This window comes from Macadamia integrifolia, chromosome 12 (genome assembly GCF_013358625.1).
Source record: "Macadamia integrifolia cultivar HAES 741 chromosome 12, SCU_Mint_v3, whole genome shotgun sequence".
In the NCBI taxonomy this organism is placed as follows: domain Eukaryota; kingdom Viridiplantae; phylum Streptophyta; class Magnoliopsida; order Proteales; family Proteaceae; genus Macadamia; species Macadamia integrifolia.
In genome coordinates this window covers 8,651,541-8,669,478 of record NC_056568.1, presented here as the reverse complement: position 1 = coordinate 8,669,478, position 17,938 = coordinate 8,651,541, and positions in this window count along the sequence as shown.

Here is a 17,938-nt window from a genome sequence, read left to right as displayed (position 1 = left end):
CCCCCCCCCCCCAAAGAGAATGACCAAGAGACAGATATAAAGGAGAAAGAGGGTTGCATGTGATGGGAGAGATGGAATTCAATTAGACGAGAAAAAGAGGGAGAGATAAGGGTGCATGAGATGGGAGAGCAAGGAGCAGAGAGAGACATTGGTGAGGGGAAGCCGTGAGTGGAAGGGAGAGATTGTAGGTGAGAAGAGAGAAAATACGAGAGAGAAAGATGCGTGAGGAAGTGAGAAGGAAGGAAAAGAAGGAGAGAGAGAGGGAATCTATGGGAGATGGATGAGAAAAGAGAGAAATTGTAGGAGGTGAAAAGGCTAGAGAAAATAGGAAAGAGAAACGTGGGCAATAGTGAGGGCTTGACAGGGATTTGTACGAGGAGATGGACTTGTGGGAGAGATCTACTAGAGGAGAGATTTTAGGACAGAGAGAGCATCCTAATCTAATTTGGACAAGGAGAGAGAAAAAGATGGGAGAAAGTAGGAGAGGGAAGAGAAAAGAGGGAGAGAAGGGGAAACTGTGGGGTTTCTCTCTCCTCCTCAATTTCCTTTTTTTTTTTCTCTTCTTCTCTTGGAGATTCCAACTTTGCCCTTAATCCATTGCCCTTGCTTCTAGACTCAAACACCTCAATCCATTTAGCATCAAACTCGTGAACATCTCTTGTAAACCTTGCAATCAAAGATCATCACAATATGTAGTTGAATTAATCATGAAAACCTAATTAAAATTAACAATTGAATTGTAATTTCATTAATAATTACAATCCAATCACTCTCCTTGGCCATTGGATGGGGGATATCCAATAGAGGTTTACCTAAAATTGATTTGTAGCTCTACACAAAATTCTTTGAATCTCGAATTGTTAAACTGTTTCCCGTTATCTGTGATGATGACCCTAGGTATCCCATATTTGTAAACCACTGAAGTTCTAAAGAAAATCCTACAAATTCTTTTCTGTTATCTTTGCTAGGTTCCGCTTTGATCCAATTGGTAAAGTAGTCGCTACGATCACAAACTTTCTCTTCTTAGTGGCTCGTGGGAGCGGCCCTAGAATGTCCATTCCTTTACAACAAATGGCAGCATACTCATTAAGGAAGAGGGTTGAGTGGCGGGCTAACAAGGTACTGGAGCAAAGAGATGACATTTTTTACACCTATTGACATAAGGTCTCTTTGATAATGTTTCTAAAGTTTATGTGTCTGGAAACAGAAGAAACATTTTTTTTTTTCGTTTCTGTGCTAAGAAATAATTTTTGGAGTTGAAAAAATCGTTTGATAAACCTATTTCCAGCTGGAATGATTTGCAGAGTTTGTGAAGAATCTGATGTTTGTTTATATAGCTTAATTTCTCCTGTCTTACTCTCGTACCTAGAAATAATTAGAGTATAGGTGTCGACCAATTTTTGAGGATCATTGTGCATATATTGTTAGGGATTCTAATCCATAGAATCATATGAACAACCTCATACTGTTTAGAATACAATAATCATAAAAGAGATTAACCATGGGTGTAATCCCTAAACTAAGATCAATGATGTTCCCTCATGGATCTTAGAACACAAAAACATGTAGATTTTCTCCATCTATGATAATCAATGAGAGTAGAGGAATATGTGTGTGTAAGTTTAGAAGCCCCATGAGTATTGATCACGAACCTTTGTCCCATGTGCTTGAAGATTGGTCCCATTAAGATGACAATGAAGAATTACTCATCAATGGAGTTTCATCCACTAAGATCTTCTGCAACCTTTTACCCTTGGAATTCTCTCACATATGCACTACTCCTATGAGAGGAGTCTGTGCTTTCAAAACCATGAAGGTATTAAAGTGACGGTTGTAGGAACCTTTAGCTTCAATTTATCATAGAATCCCTAAAACCCTAATTCATTCCCACAATGGATTGGACTAGGTATATCCCACCTGGACTGGGTTAGATTAGCCTAGGCCCAATAGATCAGTTTGAATCAGTTAAGCCCATAAAAACACTACACAGATATGTGAGAAAGAGATTCTTTTAGAGTTCCAATTTTTGTTAGATTAAAAAAGTTCGACTTTGATTTCATAGTACCCATATACAAAAGATGTTGTAGATCGCCTTGGAGAAAGCTTCCCTCGCCAATATGAAGATTCGATTGCTAGGAAAGATGACCCTGGGTTGCATCGTCTCGTAGAGAGAAAAGCAGATAATCATGAAGAAGTTAGGGCTGATCATCATTGCATTCGGCAAGTTGAGATTGTTTCTACTAAAGAAGAGGAGAACAATAGGCAGCATCATATTCCTTCTTTAAAGAGATCCAGGGAAACTCATATTGCCAAGGAAAAAAGAGGGGGGGGGTTCTTAATATAGAAACTCATACCACCAAGAAAAGCCAAACGAAAAAGAGGTTTTCGTTTTCTTAGAACACAGACCTTGCCTACAATGGAGCAACGATAGAGCAAAAAAGTTGCAACACTTGGAGCAGATAGTTGCAACACTTGGAGTAGACAATGGCGCAGCGATAGAGCAACAAGTTGCAGCGATGGAAATTCCGAACTTGGAGCAGGCGATGGAACATAATGTAGAAGACGACTTGCCCCTTTCTTTCACTTGGAGCAATGATGGAGCTTCTCATGTATAGTTGAAGAGACCTTGGGTGGAAGGTCTCACGAGAGTTATGGGAGGAGATATCGAATGTATCTTGCGAGTAGAGTTTTAAAGAAATAGTGTTTTGGTTCAATTTCATTGGGAGTCTCTCCAATGTTTGCCTTCCACTAGTTTCAACAAACAAAAAGAAACTATCCAATCCTATTTCTAGACACATAAATGGCAATAAGATTCAATTTTTTATTTCAAAAAATAGGAGAAAGAAACAGGTTTATCAAACGGTTTTGAGGTGTTTTTCTCTTTTTGAGCACAGAAAAAATGAAAAAAAAAAAAACACTTAGTTCATTGATTCCTTTTCTAGGTTCGGCCAATAATACCCATGCCTTTAGATTTTGCAATCTAGTACTCTTCCTCCAAGATGTTGGTCAGATATTCCTTAATGCACTTCTCACACAATGTAGTCAGCTTATGATGGTAAAATATACCTTAAGTAGGCTTCTGTACGGGATCTCCTATAGAGTATGTTGTCATTAATAGCAAACCAAGCTGACCTAATCCTAAATTTTCTTGCTTCTAACTATTATTTGGGCCGGATGTCCCCTATAGATAATCAATCGGGTCTATCCAACATGGCTCTTTTTCGATTTGTATGAGCTCTATTTTCTCTTCAATGCTCAATTTGGGAAGAATCTCTAAAAAGACTATTTGTCCCAAATCGAAGAAATCTGAGATGTTCATGTTGGGGATCCTTTACCATATTAAACATATGAATAACCCTATTGATATTAGAATACAAGAATCATAAACCAATCATAAATGATTAACCATGGGTGTAGTCCCTAAACCAAGAACCCACAAACATATAGATTTACCCCATACATGATAATCAATGGGAGTAGAAGAATACATGTGTATAAGTTTAGAAGTACCATAAGTATTGATCACATAACTCTCTCCCATGTGCTTGAAGATTAGTCCCATGACGATTGTAACTAAGAACTACAAAATGGAGTCCTAGCCGCTAAGATCTTCTGCAGCCTTTCACCCTTGGAACTATTCTTATGGGGGAGTCTGTGCTTCCAAAATCATGAAGGTGTTAAAGTGACGGCTGCAGGGACCTTTAACTTTTATTTATAATAGAATCCCTAAAACCCTAATTCATTCCCACAATGGATTGGGCTAGAAGTTTCCTAATCAGAGTGGGTCTATTATTGCTTGGGCCCAATGGATCAATCGGTATCAGTTAAGCCCACATAAAAATCCTAACAATCTCCCACTTGGGCTATACTAATATTGATGTCTTTCCATTAACACCTGGCCAAATAATCTCAAGACTAAACACCACTCAAACAAACTTTGATTCAATCAATAATCTCTACTGTTGAACAATAGTAGAAAATACACCTCAATATATTGCATATAACTATCTAATGTTACAAACAATAGAAAATTATCAATCCAAATCGCCTGGAAACATATGTATATATATATATATATAAGGAATTGATATCATACCTGTGATCACATGAAATATACATTTCCTTATAGGTCCTTTCCTGATCTAAAGATCAGCCTACCTTGAAAACCTCCCAGGTAGAAAACTTTGATATTAATCAACACTTGGCAAACTGCCATTTTCTTGAATTAATATCTTACTTTGGCATACCGCCTATGGCCAATTGCCACTTTTATGGATTTAGGTTAAAAACCATCATAAATCACAAACTTTGGCAAACCACCTGTGGTTAATCACCACTACCATGGATTTATGTTAAATACCACCATAAATCACAAACTTTGACAAACCGCCTGTGGTAAACCAGCACTTCTTTGGACATAGGATAAATACCACCATACATCACAAATTCTGACAAAATATCGTTAATTACCTTGATTTATCATCAATTATCTTGACTTATTACTTTGGCTAAATACTACCAATAAACCTTAACAAGCACAGCCTTTAAACTTTGGCGTTTGCCACTATGATATCTTTGGTTAAATGAGATCATAAAACTCCCACTAACCAAGCATATAAAAAACCTCAATAACACCAATGTCAAAAATATGGCTCTTGAGCACTTTGTCGATAAACTTGGATGACATCACCGTTGGGCAAATGTCACATTTACCTTGGGAAACATACAATTAAACTGAATGTACCACTTTGATGGGTTTTACTCATTCCTATCATGTTTTTCACATTAGAGATGAATATATGTACAGAAATATATGCTTTAATGTGTTTCTTACACAATCAGGGACAACACAAACAAATGAAGCATAAATGTACATAAATAATTTAGAGAATAGAATTTAAGATAAAATCAATTCAAAATTACTCCAAAGTCATTATAAACTTAATAGGGCAATAAAATTGTTCCTATTTCCCTTCAGTTGTGTTTTGTTCAGCAACAACATCTGTTTGGGTTCCCTGAGAGCTAAAACCAGATCAAGTAACCCTAAAAATCTCAAGTATGAATCATACACACCAAATAACCGGGCTAGAAAATTTAATATGTACTTCTAGCAGATAAACTACATAGTAAATGTACATTTAGCAGATAAAATACACAAGAGTCACAATCGTAATTACATTCCTATCCTTTGGGCTAACAATGCACTGGTCCTCTTGTAAATCTAAATTTACTGTGAAAATACAATTACTTTTATCACATGTGGGCTTAGAAACCTCTAAGTTATAGTCCTTTCCATACATGTATTTTCTTTAACTTGGGTGACATCACCTTTGGGCAAATGTCACCAACTTTGCTACGCTTGGAAAAACTATGAAAGAATAGGATGTGCCACTTTGGTGGATTCCACACAATCCTTTCATAGCTTCCTAGAAATATACTGTGCAGTATAAAATGTGCGGAAGCTCACACCCAGTTTAATTCTAACATATTTATCCATCATAGGATGTTTTAAACAAAACATACAAGTACAAAATGACATGAATATGAATTTACTATATATTTCAGCCATAAATAATTTTTCAATATCATGATAATAATAAATCAATGCAAAATTCAAAATAGTTCTTTTGTATGAAAAATAATATAGTACACTGAATTTATTCTCCCACTAGCAACCTAGTATACTGACCTTCTACTAGTAACATCCTCCTACTAGCAACCTAGTATACTGAATTTATCCTCCCACTGGTCGAGCCATATAAAACAGCTTAAGATCCATACTTCTATCCTCCCACTTGGTTTGACAAGTTATAAATCAATCCATTTATTGGAGAACACAATTCGTTAAATGTGACATACATATAAACTTGTTCACATAAGCACAAAAATAAAAGAAACCAAACATTTATCAATTAATGTTCATAAATAGGTTTTCAGAGAATAATGGCAGTGTTTGAGAACTTGGTATTGGATTGATCAAAACCGACACTAATCCAACCCAACCAATCTGAATTGATCCAATCGGAATACAAAAATAACACATTAAATAAACCTATAACCTATGGTAATAGTGATGAAACCCTCATCCACCCTATTTCCATTGATCAACTGTCCAATACCTTTTAGGGCAAAAATCTTTGCTTTAAAAGAATAATATCAAACTATTGATTTGGTTTTCCTAGTATAGAAAACTAGGTCTTTGAGACGTATGTAGACCTCCATATTCTCAAGCCACTTTTAAAGACATTAGCTTAATGGTTCAACTCAAGGAAGAATAATCCGTTCGATATTTAATTAATGCATGTAACATCAATAAAAACCAATATTACATCACTAACCATTAAACATAACCAAAGTGTCAACTGAACTACAATCTCAACCTTTGGGTCTGGAATGCACTAGTCCACTCAAAAACTACAATGACCGTGGGAGCTCTTCAACTTCGAAAATTACTATCACTTTTGGATGCATAACAACTTCTAGGTTGAGGTCTGCCTAGAGTACACTTGCATTTATGTTTATCTTTGATAATGTCGCCTTTGGGCAAGCATTACCTAAATCTTGCTAACAATTTTCTATGTCTTTGAATATAAGACAAAACCTTTGAGTTGTAAACCTATTGCAGTAATCTTAGATTTTACCACTTTGGTGGGTTCCATCCTGGTAATCACCATGACCCTAACCGATTGCAGAGTAAAAAGGACCTTGGTGGATAACGATAGCACAGTTGATATCTTGTTTCTTGAAGCTTCCCAGAAGATGGGCCTAGACATAGGAAAGATGAAGAAGGTTGAACACCCTTTATAAGGGTTCTTGGGTGCCCCAGTCAAAGTAGAGGGGTCGATCGAGTTGCCAGTAAAGGCCGGCACCAGAGACCGCCAAGTAACAGTCATGATCAGCTTCCTGGTAGTGGACATCACTTTGACGTACAACGCCATACTAGGGAGAGTTGGCTTAACCTGTTAAAGTCTATCGTCTCCACACCACATTTCAAAATGAAGTTCCCAACCAAGAATGGGGTTGGCGAATGTTGAGGCGATTAAGAGGCGTCTCAGAAGTGCTACACCACCACCTTATGGGGAAAAGAAAAAACAAGCGAGGCAATCCCGATAGAAGATTTGTGCGATGACACCAATTATCAGAGGGGGAAACCGACTGAGGAGCTGATACAAGTTGACGCCGAAGAAGGAGATAATACTCGCCAATTCCAAGTTAGGGCTACAATGCCAAGGAAACAAGGAGAAAAACTCATCTCATTCCTTTGAGATAATTCTGACGTCTTCGCCTGGTCAGCCTTGGATATGCCTAGAATAGCCCGAGAGGTAATAGAGCATCATTTGAGTGACGACCCGATTAAGAAGCCTATACAGCAAAAGAAGAGGACCTTCGCCCCCGAGAGGCAGTAAAAGGTAGATGAAGAGGTAGTGAAGTTACTGAAGGCTAAGTTCATCCACAAAATCCAATACCCTGAGTGGATATCCAATGTGGTGATGGTCCCGAAGGCAAATGGGAAGTGGAGGATCTACATCGACTTCATGGATTAAAACAAGGCCTGCCCAAAGGACAACTACCCCTACCGAAGATAGACCTTCTCATCGATGCCACTTCAGGACATGAGGTGCTGAGCTTTATGGATGCAAACTCAGGGTACAATCAGATCAAGATGTGTGAGTTCGATGTCCCGAAGAGATCCTTCGTAACCGAGGGGGGACTGTACTGCTATGAAGTGATGTCCTTCAGACTAAAAAACACAAGGGCCACTTACCAAAGGTTGGTGAACAAGATCTTCATAGGGATGATCAGCAAGACCATAGAGGTGTACGTGGATGACATGCTTGTGAAAAGCCTGAAGGTAGATCACCATATCTAAGACTTAGAAAAGGCATTCTAAGTACTGAGGCAATACGACATGAAGCTGAACCCACTGACGTACACATTTGGAGTAGCATCGAGAAAGTTACTTAGCTTCATCATCTCGGAGAGGGGGATCAAAGCCAACCCGATGAAAATACAGGCCATTCGAGATATGAGGTCACCACAGAATGTGAAGCAAGTCCAGGAGCTAATAGGCAGAGTCACCGCCTTAGGACGGTTCATGTCTCAGTTAACTGACAAGTGCCTCCCTTTCTTCAAAACCTTAAAGGGATCCAAAACGTTTGAGTGGATGGAGGAACGTGAGAAGTCCTTCGAACAACTGAAAGAGTACTCAGCGATGCCTCCACTACTGACAAAGCCAAACACTAGGGATACCTTGCAATTATACTTAGCTGTATCGGTAGTGGCGGTAAGTGCGGTACTGATAAAAGAAGAAGGAAGATAACAACAACTAATATATTACGCCAGTCGAACCCTTTTAGGTGTAGAAACAAGATACAGAAAGATGGAGAAAGTGGCATACACCCTGGTGATAGAGGTAAGAAAGCTAAGGCCCTATTTTCAATCACACACGGTATGCGTGCTCATAGACCAAACCCTAAAGAAGATACTTTAGAAGCCGCATATGTCCGACCACCTAGTAAACTGGGCCATATAGTTGGAAGAATTTGACATCCAATACAAACTGAGAACCACGATAAAAGCATAGGCTCTAGCAGACTTCATAGCTGAGACAACACTTCCAGATGAACCCTAGGAGTTTGTCGAGGCTCTGGAAGAAAAGACTTGGACATTGTACGTGAATGACACATCCAACAAAGTAGGAAGCGGTGCAGAGATCATACTAGTTAGCCCCGAAAGATTCAAGATCTAGTGTGCCCTACAGTTCGACTTCAGTGCCTCCAATAATGAAGCTGAGTACGAAACACTAATAGCTGGAATTAATCTGACACAGGCTTTAATGGTACAAGAGTTGGTGGTGCACAGTGACTCGTAGCTTGTGGTGTGACAAGTGAATGGTAACTATAAAGCTAAGGAACAAAGAATGGCCGAATACTTGAAGACGATGCGAGAGAAAGTGGTAGTCTTCAAGGAGTTCGAGGTAAGGCAGATGTCACGGGTGAAGAATGCCAGTGCAGATGCACTATCGTAGTTGGCCACCTCTGACTTCACGAACCTCTGATGATCGATGTATTTTGAAGTGTTACCTCACCTAAGCACCGAAAAACCCCAAGAGATGTTACCTATTGGTGAGGATGGCCCTAGCTGGATGGATGCCATAATCAAGTACTTAAAGGAAAGAGTGCTCCCCAATGATAGGGACGAGGTGAGGAAGGTACGAATACGGTCGGCACGGTTCCTATTGAAGGACGAGACGCTATACAAGATAGGGTTCACCACACCATACCTCAAGTGCCTGAGCCTTGTCGATGTCGAATATGCACTCTGAGAAGTACATAAAGGGATATGTGGCTAACATCTGGGAGCTTGAGCCTTAGCCCACAAAGTGCTGAGGCAGGTCCTATTCTGGCCGACCATGAGGAAAGATGCAAAGGAGTTTGTCAGGAAGTGCGTTAAGTGTCCGATGTTCACCCCCATCCCTCGACAGCACACTACTGAGCTTTCCTCCCTGTCAAGCCCGGTACCATTTGTCATGTGGGGAATGGATATGCTGGGCCCGTTCCCCCTAGCCATGAGGCAAAGAAAGTTTGTTGTGCTGACGATAGACTACTTCACGAAGTGGGCAGAAGCTGAAGCACTAGCTACGATATCCGAGAAGAATATAAGGAACTTCTTCGAGAGGGCGGTGGTTTATCAATTCAGGATCCCCTGGGTGGTAGTAACTGAAAATGGAACTCAGTTTGCTAACCCAACTTTTAGTTTGTTTTGTGAGGTCCTCAGCATTGACCACAGGAAAACATCCGTCGGTTACCCATCGACCAATGGGTTGACGTAGGTAACCAATCGTACCCTACTCCAGGGATAAAGAAAATACTAGATGATGCCAAGGGGTTTTGGGCAGAAGAGCTACATAACATCCTTTGGGCTTACCATATGATTGAAAGATCCGCCACCAAAGAAACACCCTTTAATTTAACTTACAGCATCGAAGCTATGCTCCCAGTGGAGGTAGGAGCCATGACCTATCGAGTTTAGTACTACGATAAAGAAGAAAATGATAAAGGGCTTTGAGCTAATTTAAACCTCCTGAATGAAGTATTAGAAGCCTCATAAGAAAGGATTGTCGCCTACCAGCGGAAGGTTGCGAGGCATTACAATTCTAAAGTCCAAAGGAATGAGTTCAGAATGGGTGACCTCATCCTCAGAATGGCCGAGATATCAGACCCAAAGCATCAAGGAAAGTTAACTCCAAGTTGGGAAGGACCTTACAGAGTCACCAGGGTAATACGACCAGGGTCCTATCACCTGGAGACTATGGGGGGAGAAACGGTACCCCAATAATGAAACTCGAAGAACCTGAGAAAATTCTATCAGTAGCAGTGGCATGCATATTTACACACTTGCCAAGTGATTTTGTTAGTTGTTTTTCTTCTTTACACATGAATGTTTGTTGCTTCTTAAACACTTTCAATCTGTAGTGTTCCATCCCCGAGCGTTACAGAGGATTTTTAATAAACAAGCTGGTTTACAGAAATCAATTCTGGGTAATAGTTATAGATAAAAAGGGTACCTCGGTCGAGTGCTCAGGCCAAGGCCGAGCAGACCTGGCCAAAGGTCCAACTCTCTGTGGCCGCTCGGGCCAAGGCCGAGCACATCCAACAGAAGGTACAAGCCGAAGTTCATGGTCTTTCCATTGGATGGGGGGCTCAGGCCAAGGCTAAGATAACCTACTCGAAGGTCCACACCTCGGTGCGTTCCTCAACCTTCGGACGCAAAGGAAATATTTTTTGCTGAAGCCGAGTAGAAACCAAGACTTGAATTACTTATGAAGGAGCTTCGACTTTCATCAGACTAAGAAATGTACCAAGGCATTCTCTGTTGTTCGGATAGCCCAAAGCGCAAATTATACTTGGGAAAAATTTACATAAAAGCTTCGACTTTCATCCCTAGCTACGGGCCAAAGGCCCCTTGACGGTCCTATAGGTTCGAGACTAAACGTTAGGAATGCAAGAAAGAGAAAGGGAATGAAGACAATATGGAAATCAAGATATCTAAGTTTATTCACATAGGCCCGAAGGCCGAAGTTACAAAAATGCCCAAAGGCTGAAGTTACAAAATGGCCCGAAGGCCAAAGTAAAAAAAATAAGAAGAAGAGCCTCATAGAGCATCTACTGGGGGGTGGCCTCGTCCCCGATAGGGACAGCAACATCTCTGTCAGAGTCTCCACGCCCAGGAGTCGGAGGGACCTTATGAGACAGCTGGACCCCCTCTCCCTCGCTACCACCGTCCTCGTCGTCTGTGACCTTGGTAGCGGTAGGGGCCGCGCCGATGTCCTCTTGCTTGAAGATGAGGCCACTTCCCTCGAAAGATATCTCAGGGTGATGATCGAGGACCAGTCTCAAAGGTCGGTAGCGCCCATGATTAACCTAGGGGTGATGGCATGCTTGACCACCTGCTGAAAGTCCTCAGAAAACTTATAGCTCTCGATGGCTCGAGCTTCAGCTTCCTTTAGCCTCATGGCCATCTACGCCTCCAGCTCCTTGAGCTTACGATCACACTCCTGCTGAGTGCAGAGGAGGTTGGCCTCCAGATGCTCTACTTTCTTAAGGAGGACAGTACGCTCCTTATCGAGGGCCTACTTCTCACGCTTGGACACCTCAAGGTCCCTGGCCAGGGCCCCGGCTCGAATAGTCAGCTGGCCCACTTGGTTCTGAGCCTGAAAGAGATCAACAGTTAAAAAAATGCAATGAAAAAGGAAAAAATTCAAATCTGAAAGCCGAAGATTACCACTGCCATAAACACACAAGTGCTGGTGACCATGGCCTTGGTTCCCTGGCTTAAGGCCTCGACAGCATCTCCTGGCAGGCTCCCCTTCTACGCAAGTTCTCAGGCAAGTTGCCTGATGGAAAGTATCTCGCCCTCCTTAATGGACCACCGAGGGACGAATCCAACCTCAGCACGAGATTGGCTTGCTCTCGGGCTTTGAAAATCAATACCAGGAGAAGAGGCCCGGGGAGGAGATATACCGCGACTGGGGGCCGTTAGATCCTGGATGGCCTCAGCAGTGCGATCATCGGCTCTGGGTTTATTCTTTGGGATGGCATCGGAAGTAGAAGCCCCCTTCTCTTCCCCTTCTTCGGTTGTCTTTGCTAGGCATCTTAGGACCTGACTTCCCTCAGCTGGACCTGCCTCTCGGTCGCAGTCTCCCTGGCTTCTGCTCTAGAGAGTTGCACTGCAATAAAGATGGTCAAGATCAGTATGAGAAAAAGACAATTTGAAGCAAAAATAGTCTCGGGCAAACCTAGGACTCACCCGGGCTAAGCCCGAACAGGAACAGAAAGGCATCCGACTGGAGGCTACTAAACTCGATAGGCTGATGGAGTGTTATGTCCTTACCCATCGACAGTGACTTTGCATCTATCCCGAAGAGGGTAGGTGCAGAGTTCATGTCCTTCAGATCAGGGATGTCCCAAGTATTACCGAGGGGGAACCCCTCGGACAACCTCACAAAAAAATACTTAAACTTCCAACCATGTATTGAGGTCAGGTATCAGTTTAAAAGCCGGAGGTCTTTCCTAGGCAGAAGTAGTACCAGACCGAACCCCCTTTGCTGGAACCGAGAGATAGACAATTGAGGACGAGAGGAAGGGAGAGGGGTCTCCCCATCTGAGAGAAGAATATTATGAAGCTGAGAACTTATCGCCACCCATTCGGGGTCAGTTGGGCTGGACAAATGCCATAGTGTCGAAACACTTGGCTGAAGAAGGGATGGAGAGGAAGCCGAAGCCCAGCCTTGAAGGCATCCCGATAGAAGCAAAGCTCCTTACGGTTTCGGTAGCTAGCTCTATCCTCGGGCCTCAGTATTCGAAGGATGAACTCGTCCGGGATACTACAGGAAGCACGAAGCTCCACTAGCTCTTCTTCGGTCATGGTGGACACAATATTCCTAGCCTCAACTGCCAGAGACTAGTTTTCCTAGGCTCGGGACTCAAGAAGCCCCTCCCTGATACCTTCACCACTCATGTCACTGGCAGTGGAAGAATAGGAAGCACCCGAAGATGTGGGTGTGGAGGACTAGTCCGAGGACATCCCTCGGATCCGACCGGGGCTTCAACGCCTAGAAATGGTACCCTCGGAAGACAAGGGGCCACTACCTAAAGAGTTAGACATTAACTTACTTCTAAAATAACTTTGGCTGAATCGAAGATCGGAGAACAGTTAAAGACGAAGGACGAAGGACGAAGGACGAAGGGTCTGAGAAATGAGGAGAAGATGACAAAATGAGAGAAAGTGGCACTATTTGTAGGCAAAGGTGCGTCGATATAACTCCCTAGCTTCATTAATTATAGTACACGTCATCTGTGCGATATTCCTGAAGCACACTGGAGCAAAGCACACGAGCGAAGTGCCGTACCTCAAACCCCAAAAACGCAAAGCACATGAGCGAATTACCTTACCTTGGACCCCAAAAACCTCAGTTGGGGGCTCAGGCCAAGGCCGAACAGACCTGACCGATGGTCAACACCTTGGTTGGGGGCTATGGCCAAGGTCGAGCAGACCCGATCGAAGGTCCAAACCCTGGTTGGGGGCTCTGGTCAAGGCTGAGCAAACCTGATCGAAGGTCAACATCTCGATTGGCGGGCTAAGCCAAGGCAGAGCAGACCTGACCGAAGGTCAACACCTCAGTTGGGGGCTCTGGCCAAAGGTGAGTAGACCTGACTGAAGGTCCAAACCCCGGTTGGGGGCTCTAGCCAAGGCCAAGTAGACTTGACCGAAGGTCGACACCTCGATTGGGGGCTCAAGCCAAGGCCGAGCAGACCTAACCGAAGGTCAACACCTCGGTTAGGGGCCTAGTCTAAGGCCGAGCAGACCTAACCGAAGGTTAACACCTTGGTTGGGGGCTCAGGCCAAGGCTGAGCAAACCTGACCGAAGGTCAACATCTCAGTTGGGAGCCCAGACCAAGGTCGAGCAGACCCTACCGAAGGTCTTTCTCTTGGACAGGACAAAGACTGAAGTCAAAGGAAGAAGGCCGAAGGAGCATATGAAAGAGAAGGAAAATGACAGAAGACATGGTTACTCCCACTGGAAGATCCTCCTAGTGGGAGTAAGGGGGGCTGCTGATATGCTCAAATTAGTCACCCAATGAAGTAAGAACACACGGCATCCAAGGGAAGGACACGTGGCACCTAACTGATGTGATATCCACTATGACCATAACTCTGGAGACCAGAAGGAGAGGGAGACTGGAGTCCCCCTCAACTGAGAGAGGTCACGAGGACTCTAACGATGTGAGGAGGAGGAGATACCGGGATAGGGAATATTCTCCATGAAGGTAGGAAGACGTATCCCAATAGGACTCAGAAAAGGGGTAATCCTATAAGGAGGAACCATAAAAGACAGAATAGGTAAACCAATACGCTCACACCATTACTGTCACACCCCGTTCTCACTGAACCGGGCCAGTGACCGGGTTAACACCGGTTAACCCAACCCTGCCAGGATCATCTGATACTGTATTCCACCACAACATACACACAACTAATAAAAGCTCATCAAATCAGCGGAAGACTAGGTTTACCTGTGAATGTTCCCATAATACTTGATACTCGAATTATGATACAATAGTTATATACATGTGGGCACGGGGGCATGATATTTACACAATAAAAGTACAATTCACATATCAAGTACACAAAGGAAACCATCAAAATAATCAAAGTACACAGCTTGGCTCGGCATCAAAGGCTAGAGCTTAGCTCGGCATCAAGGGTTGAGCCCAGCTCGGCATCACATGGTAGAGCTCAGCTTGGCCTCAGAAGTGGAGCTCAGCTCGGCATCAGAACTGCGGTCCCGTAGCACAACTCTCGCACGAGCAGTCAATGCCGTGCTCTAACTCCTCAGGGGCCCATCAGTCCTCTTCAGGGAACTCGACTGTGGGACCCAACCCGTGCTCGTTAGATGTATGACCTACAAAATCATCTAAAAAGGGGGGTACCCGTGGGATGAGCTCACTAGCTCAGTAAGTGGTAAGATGGACCACACAGCAGTCCACACATCAAAACACAATCATATGCACTGCATGCCATGCATTACATTTTAAACCACATCCACCTAAGCAACATTACTAAGTCTTCGGTTAAGTGCTACTACAGCCACAGTGCGTGTATACTCCAGGTACGAGCCGTGAACTCCATCCCGCGATACGCCCATAGGGCTGTCGGAGAAGGTCCACCGTGAGTACTCAGAAAAGTAAAAACATACCGACCATCGGCTCTCAACAGAAATGTAAATGACTGAAATTAAAGGTGCTGACTCCAGCAATTTAAAAGCAATACAATTGGCCCTCTTAAATATACCATCGGGGTTGCCGACTGTTCTAATGACCCACCTGGCGTTATGTCTAACCGCCACAGTGACCCGACAACCACGACCACTGCTTCCCCCCAAATGGAAATCCAACACCTTAACCCCTGTTGGGAAGGGTCGTAGCACGGGACGGTGAAAATCCTAAACTGCATGTTCCTATATGACAATAGTATGATTGCATAGTACCACCGCGTCCTATACCACGGGCCACCAATGCACTCGTTTCCAAGCCGACTACGGCATTTAGTCTATCAATGCATCATGCACAATGATGTCAACATTCAATCACATAAGCATCTCATCACTTGGCATTTAGAAAGTAAACATAGCACACATGCATAACAATGTGAGGATGACAAATCTACATAGCATATTCATGATGGCATGACTAGACTAGATATAATTAAATGAATGCCAAACAATGCCTTGAAACAAGGCCAAACGTCCTCTCCCCACTTACCTGTAGTGTACAAGGATTCCCGTTCGGTACGGGTGAGATCCGATGCGAGATGCGTAGGATTTGGTGAACCTAACATGATTGAGCGGGGTTAGTACTTCACCATTTTAGAATCAAAATTAACACGATCCAATGACACGATCATATTTAGAATCCTAGAAGGAGGTCACACGTCCGATTTGGGTCCAATCGGACGTAAGAATCACATTCGGGGCCTCTCAGGTGGGTCAGACAGCCCACTTGTCTGGCCCACCGATCTGGCCCACCGCTTTGGCCCGCCGGTTGGCCTGCAGGTCTGGCCCGCCGGTTGGCCTGTAGGTCTGGCCCGCCGGTTGGGCCAGGGGGCCCTGCTAAGACCGGCGGGTAGGGTGGCCAGCCAGTTATGCCCGAAGGCCCTGCCCTCTCAGGTGGGTGCTCACAGGCGGGCCAGATGGCCCACCGATCCTACCCACCGGTCTTGGCGGAAAAACTGCTGTTTCTTCCCAACTTCCTCCATTCTTTGGAGATTCAAATGGGGCTTTTCCCAACTCATTCTTCACACTTTCAATGTCTTATAGGATGGTTCTAACCTAGATCTAGGTTAGATTCAAGTGATGGGAAACCATCTTACCTTCTTAGCTCAAGAACACTTCAAACCCTCAAAATCACTTCAAACCCACAATGCTTATCCAACCTTGTCAATACTTCTTCAAATCCTTCAAAATCAACACATAAATCATCTATTAAACCTTAGATTCATCATTTCAAAGGGGATTTACAAGATCTCAAGAAACCCTACTCGAATCAAGGGTTTATGCTTGGGTATGGTGAATGTTCAAGGAACCCAACTTTGCTTACCTCTAAATGTAGATCTAGATTTGAAGATCACTCTTCCGGCGCCGGAATGGAAAGATTAAGCTTCGGCTCCGTTGAAATCCTTCTCTTCTTCCTCTACCTTCTCTTCCCTTCTTCTCCCCTTTCTTTTCTCTCTCCTCTTTACTATCCTCACCAACGTACGAGTGTCATAAATGAAAAGAAAAGAAAATCATAAATGCTATATATATACTTCCTAAATAACTAAATAGTTCACATGGATGGGTCACTCAGGTGGGTGGGTGCGCCCACCTGTCCGCCCAGCTGAGGGCCAAAACTTAGAATTTTGACAGAGTTCGGGCCTCGGCGCGAACCCCACCCCTGGCATACAATGTAGTATACGTATATACCTTAATATATGGCTATAATACCTACTTTATCCGTACATGGCCTTATGGTAGGTGCATGTACAAGGCTTTGGCACTCCCGTCTCTTCTGGCACTGGCTCAAACTTGTCGGGCCAGTCGGTGTTTAAGGTCACCCTTGCCATCATAGTCCATAAGGAGCCCGCTCTAACTCTCTCTGGTTCAGGTCCTGCACAGTTAAACCGAGTCAACCATGTAATCATATCGGGTTTAAGAAGTAGGGTATTACAATTACTCTTGTGAAAACCCTGTTCTGCGGGTCTCTAACTTGGGCGTCGGAGGACTAATCCAGGAGACACCTCTAGGCATCTGCCTTCTGTGCTTGTGCAGGATCAGCGCTCAGCCTCATATAGATTCTTGGCAGTAACATTATCAAATCAAACATAGAAGAGTAGGCTTATCCCTAAAAAATGTTTCCCCATACTTACCCTTTCCTCGAAGGGTGCGGACGTAGCATCTTTGAGAAGCTACTTAGTCTCCTATGCAAGCTACTTAGTCTCCTATGCATTCTTCGACTCCCTGATTTATTAGGTATTTTCTTCAAATGGTATGTTGAGACAACGGCCTTGAGGTTGTTCAAGCTTGGTCTATCCAGGATGGCTGTGAGGACTAACGAGGTTTCGCAAACCTCTACTTTTGAAAAGAGTGATGTGGATCTGATGGTTTCTATTGACTAAGAGTTGCCACCTAGATTTGGGTCTAGGACTTATAGCTAAAAGAAAGAAAAAATGACTCCATCTGAACTATCTAACCATTGGTTATAGTTTGTGTTGGGTTGCGGTCTAAGGAAGGGATTAGAACCCTGACCTGCTTGGTAAAAACTAAACTTCAACCTAGGTAAATACCGATTATGAATGGGTTGGCTATGTTTGATTATACTTTATGCCTATCACAGACAAT